The sequence below is a fragment of the Diadema setosum genome, chromosome 4 (genome assembly GCF_964275005.1).
Source record: "Diadema setosum chromosome 4, eeDiaSeto1, whole genome shotgun sequence".
NCBI lineage: Eukaryota > Metazoa > Echinodermata > Echinoidea > Diadematoida > Diadematidae > Diadema > Diadema setosum.
The window spans coordinates 43,499,898-43,508,326 of NC_092688.1; positions in this window are offsets into that span (position 1 = coordinate 43,499,898).

Consider the following 8,429-nt stretch of genomic DNA (forward strand, 5'->3'; position numbering starts at 1 on the left):
TTAATTCTTGTACATCCACACAAAAAATCATTATCACAGGAGTACCCCAGGGCTCAATTCTTGGGCCATTATTGTTTTTATTGTATATTAATGATATTGTAAATGTTTGTTCTGATTGTCGTTTTATTTTATACGCTTATGATTCTGCAGTCCTTGCATCTCATAAAGATATCAATGTGTTGATTTGTAACTTGAATAGAAGTTTGGCTCAGATATCTTCATGGTTTAAAACAAATGAATTATTTTTGAATATTAGCAAGACACAGTGTATCCGTTTTAAAAGGGAAGGTGTACAAAAGGAAATTGGCAATCTGTCTGTCAAAATAGATTCAGATTCTTTAAAGGGTGTGTACAGTTCTGGTGGAGGTGAAGATTTAGCTTTTAACGTTTTGCGAGATAGTCAGAAACTACTCTATGAGATGTCAAAGAGCATGCAGTTCTAAGGGGTATCAAAAGTTTATTCGATGAAAATCGGTTTTGAAATGGCTCAGATATCCAACAACAAGGTGAAACAAAGATACCCTAATAAAGTTGGGGCATGTCGCCTTTTATTATTAGCACTTTTTTGGATATCTCAGCCATTTAAAAACCAATTTTCATCAAATAAACATTAAATCCTTCTTAAAATTACATGCTCTTTCATATTTCATAAGAGGCTTTTCATTATCTCACTTAAGAATGTTCAAAACGTGAATCCGTACCTCAACCAGTACTGTACAGTCCCTTTAATGTTTTATGATTCTGTAAATTTTCTTGGTGTCACATTGACTAGCACTTTAAGTTGGAAGGAACATATTAATTCTGTTTGCCAAAAGTGTCTCGTTTTGTTGGAATTTTAAACCGGTTGAAATATGAATTGCCAAAGTCTATATTATTCATCTTATATAATTCTCATGTTTTATCACATTTGACATATTGTAATTCTATCTGGGGGAGTACATATTTTTCCCACTTGCAAAAGTTGATAGTTTTACAAAAGAAGGCTATACGTATCTGCACTGGCTCTACATATCATTCCATAAAACAACAACTTCTGACTCAGATACCATCTTGGCTGTGCGAGGTAGTGTCAAAGGTCAAGGGTTAAGAGTACTTTGTCCTGTATTTTGGTAATTACATGCTCGATCACTCCAATAATTTGCACACATTTAGCCAATGTTATATGGAGCGTTTTATCAAATAACAGCAATTTCCTAATCAGATACCATCTACGGTTTCTAAAGTAGGATGAAGGATCAAACAAATTAATACAATACATGGCATATACTGCCTCCATATTTTGCACTAGATATAAATCTTGTCAAGAGAATCCTTTAATACACAAGATAATGGCTTTTTCCTCAGATGCTATCTTGATTTGAAGAAAAGAGATAGATACAATATCTGCAATTTGTTTCTATGTTAGCATAATCCTCTTTCCATTTTAGAATTGTATTTTCCTTGCCTGCGATGAAAATACATAATGTGATACAAATAGTAAGATATCCAGTCTTACGCCGTGACCCAATTGTTAGGCCTACATTGAATCTTCCTTTTCCAATTAGTTATGTTGTAATGGAATATTCAATAGGCAGAATAAAAAAAAAATTATGAACCATCAACCATTAAAATAGTATACTTTGTTGTTTCTCACCATTTCCATACCTGTCTCTTTCCATTTATATGATAAAATGCTGTTAAAGATATTTTCATATCTGAGTACAGGGGGGGGTGATGCCTTGTAATGAATTCTCAGTCATGTCTAAGGGACTTTCAATGAACCCTTAAACATCAGCAACAACTTAATTCGTAGATTTTTGCCCCCAGTAGAGCTATGTTCTAGATATTTTAAGCAAGTTCACTTTTGTGGTTTGGTCTTACATCACGTCTGGCTGTGGATGGGCCATTACCTTGTTGTACAATCAAATTCTGCTCCATTCTGAGTTCATTTTTTTAGCTTAGCCTCATGAATCACAATATTTTTTTTTTTTTGCTACACATTAGTGCCTATGTATGCAGGTTGGAACAAACTCTTGCATGCTTCGCAAACAAGCATATAGATCAGAGTGATGCAGAATTGGTATTGAGTAGGTAAGGAGATAAAGTTTGTGATAGGCCTACATGTGTTGTATGGGATGTAAACATTACAGCCATAGGTTGGAAACATTATTTCATTTAAGTGCCGACAAAAACCCTGTAACTCTTTACAGTTGTACCATGTCCAGTGAACACACACAGACACACACACATACACACACATACACAACTGCTTCAGAAACATAACAAACAGCTTTATCCACAAGTAAAAACTCCTTTATACTGTTCTCATTCTTTTCCCTCAAATTAATCTCATGTTTTTGTAAGTGAGTAGCTTGGACTCATAAATCACAATTTTTTTTTTTTTTTTTTGTGTGTGTGTGTACGTATGTAGTGCCTGTGTATGCAGGTTGGAGCTAATTCTTGTATGCCTTGCATGCAAGCATATCAGATTGGTGCAGAATACATTATTTCATTTAAGTGCCAACAAATACCTTGTTACTTTTACACACTTGTACCATGCACAGTGAACAAATACACACACACACACACACACAACTGATTCAGAAACATAAATAGTATATCCAAAAGTATAAAACCCCTCATATTGTTCCCATTTTTCTCCCTTACATTAACCTCATGATCAAGAGTTGACATAGGTAAAGTGAGAGTCCATATAAGACACATGTGCAGCATAACATGTCACGATGTGTTCTTCCACTGCATACGTAATTTCAATTACAGTATGTGACTGCTTCTTATTCCTATTTCAAATGGTGTGACCAAATAAAGCAAAATGTCTCTACACTCATGTATAGCAATGTGTTCAATTTACCTGTGCTTTGAGAAAATTTTGTTATAATGATTCACCTCTTTGTGTGGCCTTTGTGTGTGGTTTGAATGTTATCATGTGATGTTCATTAGGTTTTGTACTTGCTGTCACAAAAATGAGGCAAAAACATTCATTAGTTATCTAGGTCACTGGTTACACAGAATATATTCCTTTCTTTGGGTGCGTACAAATTTGAAGACATACATGATCTTAGCGTGCACACAAATGGCAGCGGCGAATCCAGGAATTCATCAAAGGGGACACCTTTACAAAACGAAATGGGGGAGGTGCACGCTCCTCCCACTCTTTCCATTTAATTTCTTTTGTTTTTACAAATAATAAAGAGGGGATCACATGCCCCATGTGCTCCCCCTACATCCCCCCCCCTTTTGGGAACTGCCACTGAACAGCTCTGTCACACAATCTATGGCACTTGCAAAAGCACACATGTCATTCTTTTGACAATGAGTCACTGTTAAAGACATCACCCCTGCATTTCTTTTTTTTTTTTTTTTTTTTTTGATCAAGGCACAAAGAACTGGCCTTACTTGTGTCCACCTTGAACCAACTCACTTAACTGTCTGTGGGGTTCAATGAAGGTGGTCAATATCTACCATATTCTTGGTGTCCTTCATTCATGTTATATGACTTTGTAAGCTTGATAACCACTCCTTTGCCATTACGAGAAGAAAACACTGGACAATTCCAGGTACAGTTGTGGTGTGAATTTACTACGGCAGCCAAGATACTCAGCACGATTGCCCACAGGAGGGCATACATTGCAAACAACAATCCTAATAACATTAACAACAGTACAAACATGGTGGCGTGACTACTTCTTTTCTCTTTTGCTTACTCAAGGCTCAATAAAATAGTGCTCTCTCAAGATCTGATATGGCATGTCAAACAAGATTCTGGGTATTTCTTGACATAGCAAAACGTCTACTACACTGTATTAACTACATCAGTATATACCTTCCATAAAATGGAGCAGAATATCCAACTCAAACACAAAGAGAAGGAGTTTTAATTACAATATTAACTAACTCATAAGCTAATAAATCATCACAACTGAAATGATGCTTATAACACATCTCTTTTGGCACTGTCAATTTGATGTTACATGTATACATCAACTATCAAATCCTGGCAAACTGCTGGGCAAATCCAAAATCACCTTGTAACATAACAAATAAAAAGGAACCTACATACATCATGACATTCCTGAACAGGTATTACTAAGGATCAAACAATAAAAAACTTACATAATTACTTATCCTGCAGATTCTAAAAGATACAAAAACACTACAACACTTTTTTGCCGTTTCACATTTAATGATGCACATAAGCACTATGATAAAATCACTAAACTTGTAACAATCACTTCAAATTCCCATAAACTAATATCAAAACTAAACAATTGTATCACTACCATCAAATTACCTACATACCATCTTTGTCACCTTCTCTTTTCAATTCCTTTATGAGAATGTTGGATAATCAAGACAGATAAACATAGCAGCCAGAAGATAAATTCTCCCATTACAGTGCACTCCTGTTATAACGAAATGCTCAAAACCGGCAGTTTTCTTTCGTTACAACGAAATTTCATTATAACCGAACAAATACAATATATAACCAAAACAAGGAAACTACATATAAATATCCTGTTTGCTGAATAGTCATTATACTCTAAAAAGTTATTTGAAATGTGATGGGATAACTGTATTACAATAATAAGCGCAAGTTCCCCTCAGAAACTGTGCGTGACAGAAGGAGCGAACTCACAGTGGTGTGAAGTGTCACCCATGCAGAGCAGTATATATGCTTCTTTTGCCAGTATTTTCCAATGCAATTCGCATTTCGTTATAATGGAGCACATTTCTTCTGTTTTTCTTTGTTTGTGGCGCTTGGGAAAGACTCTGTCACAAAGAAAATTCCCCTATTACTGTGTTTGTTACAAGCGAATATTGCACGATAGACTTTAATGGTGGTAATTTTGGGACCAGAAGTTTTAGTTCGTTTTAACGAAATTTCATTATAACTGTGTTTGTTGTAACGTGAGAGCACTGTACATAGTACGTGGAGACTAAAATGCTCATTAACATACATGTACACTATTGAAATCAAACACAGTACACCTAAGATCCACCACAGTTTACAAAAATAAACATCACATTGCATGGAAAGAAACACAAAACTACGACATATGCGTCCACTCTGCATGCACTTATTGTTGCCCTTAACACACATCAACATCACTTACAGATAATATAAGGCTTTGGTTCCTCAAAAGCTTCCCTGAGAGTCTTGTCTTAGTTTGTGTATCAGCTTAAAGTACCTTTCATATAACTAACATTGCGAGACTTACTCGCCCCAAAAATCTCTCATGTCTTAGTAATCATGCAATAATGGTTTCGTACCAAAGCAGAGTGGGCTGTGATGAATTCAAACGAGCCATTAGTTAAGCTCAACGTGATGCAGCGATAATCAATGTACACATTTGTACGAAAACATCATTGCATGACTGCTAAGACATGGGAGCACTTTGGGGCGAGTATGTCTCACAGTGTTAGTTATATGAAAGGTACTTTAACCTGAAACATAAACGAAGACGAGGAAACTCACAGAAACTTTTGAGGTACCAAAACTTTATATTATCTTTAATAAGCAATTACAATGTATACACAGACAGCTCTCTGCATAAATACTGTAATACAAATGCATAAGTTTGCAATATTTACTGTCCAAGACAGTATACTATTAATAAAAACAAAAGCTCACATCTGAGAATGCTGGACAGGCATAAGAACAGGGTCTTGTATAACAATACTCATGTCATCAAACCAGGTGATGGGTGAATCTGGCAATCGGTAGCATAAGCACTGTTCTACAAATCAAACCTGAAAATACACACCTAAGCAGTGAATAACTGTTGCATAAATATCACCTTTCATGAACTTGAATAGTCGTTTCGAGTCAGCATTGGCGATCTCTTTTCTCAGGTTCTGGGACTTTGCATCAGTAATCAGACTATACGTGTAGGACAGCTCACAATCTTGACGATATAGGTCCATGTCAGTCTGCATGCCGGACTTCAACATGTGACGTTCAGCACAACGCCAATGCCTCCTGACTTCCCTAATCTTATCAGAGAACCAAGGGGCCTTGGGTGTAATTGTCACAGTCACGGTTTTAACAGAGGCATGCTTGTCCAACAGATAATTCAGCATATCATTATACATTGAAATTGCTTCTGTACGACAAGATGTCGCTGGGAAATCAACAAAGCCTGTTTAATATCATGGCGGAAAGAGTCAGTGTCAATATTGCGAAGCTTTCCAAAGCTAACTTTCCTTCTAGGGTTTGGTGGGCTTTTAAGATTAATGGCGTAAAGAATGGCAGAGTGATCAGATGGCAAAATTGGCAATACAGTGATATGGGAAATACTATTTTCACATTTCCTAGTAAAGACTAAATCAAGTGTGTGGCTTGTTTGGTGAGTGGCACCCATAACATGTTGATGGAACCCAAAGCCTTCAACGGCATTGAAAAAAGACTGAGCGAATCTATCAGCAGAAGAACCATCTATATGTACACTAAAGACATCAAGAAGAATGGTTGAATGAGCATCAACAATAGCACTCTCGAGAAGAATTAAAAACTCATCAAGAAAGTCGTTGCTAGTAAAGGTGTGACGAGAGGAATGGGGTGGGCGACAAATGCAATTAGAAATGTCGCTACAGCGACTGGTTATACCCCCGCCAAACAACATTTCATAAGCTTTGGTCAAAACAACATTTAATAAGCTTTGGTCAAAAAACTGAGGAAGTAGTTAAATCCGCAAGATCTTTCCTTGATCTTCTGCCATTAATATGCCGTTACCATGGCAACGTACTTTCAGGTACTGTCGAAAAATGCGTCTTGCACATCTACAACCAAAGGCACACATCTGTACCAAGTTTCATGGAAATTGGGCAAAAACTGAGGAAGTAGTTCGCAACACAAAATTTTCCATCATTTTGGCTCATAATATGAGCTGTTACCATGGCAACATACTTTTTGTCACTGTCAAGAAATGTGTCATGCTGACCTATATCCTAAGACAAACATTCAATATGAATTCCATGAGAATTGGAAGAACACTGATGAAGCAGTTTTGCCATGAAGCATTTTGCCCTATATTTTACCAATAACATGCCGTTACCATGGCAACACACTTTTTGCCACTGCTAAAATATGTGTCTTGCACATTAACATATTCAGATGAACATCTGTACCTAATTTTATAAAAATTGATCAAAAACTGTGGGAGGAGTTCGCGACGCAAGATTTGTACCCATTTTTGCCCATAATATGCCGTTACCATGGCAACGTACTTTTGGGTACTGTCAAAAAATACGTCTTGCACATCTACAACCCAAGGCACACATCTGTGCCAAGTTTTATGGGAATCGGTTGAAAACTGAGGAAGTAGTTCGCGACGCAAGATTTGCAACTGACCGACCGCCCGACCGCCCGACCGCCCGACCGACCGTCCGACCGCCCGACCGTCCGCTGATTCCTATATACCCCCTTCAAACTTCGTTTGGCGGGGGTATAATAAACCTGAACAGTAGATGGAGAAGTGAGATGAATCATGAGATCTAGCAGTTCATAAGACAAAAATTTGTGAATGTCATTGACAACACAACGCACAGCAGACCTATGCAGGATGCAGACACCACCTCTAGATGTCTTCCTGGAATGATTAATAACATTGACATTTGGAAGGGATAATTTCAATTCAGCAAGGGTAGGCTCATCCCTCTGGTCACTTGAAAGCTATGACTCAGTGATGACTAACACATCAATATCATTATCTATGATCAGAGTTGACACTGCATCGACTTTATTCGTCAAGGATCTTGCGTTCCATAACCCAAATTGAGACCCAGTGGAAGCATCACAAAATGACTCTGTTCAGGGGATACAATAATCACAAACACAATATGTTAACAGAAAAGGCAAAAATAAATTATAACATATTCAATACTCTATCCACAGAGGTGTAAGACCCTATATGCTCAATTCAACACAAATATTATGCAAATCTTCCTGATCCACTTATAAAGATCTACAATTATAACCAAAACCTATGTGAAAAAAAAATGAGAAAAATCACTCAAATCTCAAAATTTCAATTGAAAATACAACCAGCTGAGTGCAAGTAAAATTTACAAAATAGAAAACTGACTTGATTTCCCACCAAAAAAAAAGCAAAAAAAAAGCCAAAAAAAAAAAACAAAAACAAAAAACACAGAATTAGCTTTACACAATGATGTAACACCATTCAAAACACTAAAGGACCCTCTGAGAACAAAACATACTTATACAGAGGACAGAGTCTATGGGCTTAAGTATGACAAAAACAAACTTGCATTGAAGCAATGCAAGCAATCATACAACGATGTAATATATGAGAACACCAACTACATTGGTGAAAAGCAAACAAATTACTGACAACCTCATAAAGGTTAGACAGTTGTACAGTAGTTGACAATTGCATCAGGGGTCCGCTGCATAAAAGTTACAATTATGG